The sequence below is a fragment of the Amia ocellicauda genome, unplaced genomic scaffold (genome assembly GCF_036373705.1).
Source record: "Amia ocellicauda isolate fAmiCal2 unplaced genomic scaffold, fAmiCal2.hap1 HAP1_SCAFFOLD_135, whole genome shotgun sequence".
Classification (NCBI taxonomy): Eukaryota; Metazoa; Chordata; class Actinopteri; order Amiiformes; family Amiidae; genus Amia; species Amia ocellicauda.
In genome coordinates, this window is record NW_027102698.1 from 160,324 (window position 1) to 161,475 (window position 1,152).

The window sequence follows — 1,152 nt, forward strand, 5'->3', positions numbered from 1 at the left end:
TAGTTGAAGGCGCAGTATAGCTCTGATAGTCTGGTGGTGACGGAAGACCACCAGCCGTTTGAACAAGCCATTCAGCATCACCTTGTTGGGCTAAGTGCAGGCACTGTCAGAGCGCAGGGCGTCCTGCCTTTGAAAGAGTTTCCGAAGTGTCCTGATGTGCCCTTTAGCAATGCCAAACAGGTCTGTGAAAATGGCATCCTTTCGCGGCACTTCAGACGCCATCTCACAGTCTAGCCGACCTGAAATGCCTGAGCCCGTTTTACCAGCAGGCTTCAACGGTAACCGTTTGAAGCAAGACGTGGCGGTGTCAGTTTCCGTAGTGTAGCGGTTATCACGTTCGCCTAACACACGAAAGGTCCCCGGTTCGAAACCGGGCGGAAACAGCCTGCTGTGGGCCGGCCCTTTTCGTCCTGTTTGCCCTCGTGGTTCCCCGGAGGCGGTGGGTAGCTTTTCTTCATTGGAGTGCCCGAAATCGGTGCTCTCAGAGCGTCCGTCCGTCGACAGGTTGAAATTGTAAACGCTGGTGTAGCCACTTTTAATTAAAATCTGATGATGATGATGATGATGTTGTTGTTGTTCTTGTTGATGTTGTTGTTGTTGTTGTTGTTCTTGTTGTCGTCGTAGTCGCCGTCATTATTAATGTTAAAGTAAAGCAGTAGTTAGATTTGTTGCTACCGTAAGGTGTAGAAGGCACAATAGCTCTGTGATTGTCTGATGGTGGCACAAGACGAGCAGCAGCTGTTTGAACAAGCCATTGAGCATCACCTTGTTGGGGTAAGTGTAAGTCTTGTCATAGCTCAGGGCATTCTTCCTTTAAAAGAGTTTCCAAAGTGTCCTGATGTGCCCTTGAGCAATGCAATATAGGTCAGTGAAAATAGAAACCTTTATCTCACAGGCAGGCCCACGGGAAACGCCTGTGCGCGTTTTACCAGCCTGCTTCGATGGGAGCCAATCGAAACCCCAGGACAGGTTGGTTTCTGTAGTGTAGTGGCTATCATGTTCGCCTCACACGCGAAAAGTCCCCGGTTCGAAACTTGGCAGAAACAACCCGCGGTGCACGCGTGCCAGTGCCGTGTTACCCGTCCTCATCTCTCTGCCCCATGGCCGGCCGTCGTTTTCTCTTCCTCGGAGTGGCAAGAAATCCTGACCTTG

The 1,152-nt window shown here is 50.9% G+C and overlaps 1 non-coding gene across 1 annotated transcript; it reads left to right on the plus strand.

Moving 5' to 3' along the window:
* The first annotated feature begins 310 nt into the window (after positions 1-310).
* trnav-aac (transfer RNA valine (anticodon AAC)) lies at positions 311-383 on the plus strand. Its single transcript has one exon. It is a non-coding gene; the product is annotated as a tRNA-Val (tRNA).
* The last annotated feature ends 769 nt before the right edge of the window (positions 384-1,152 follow it).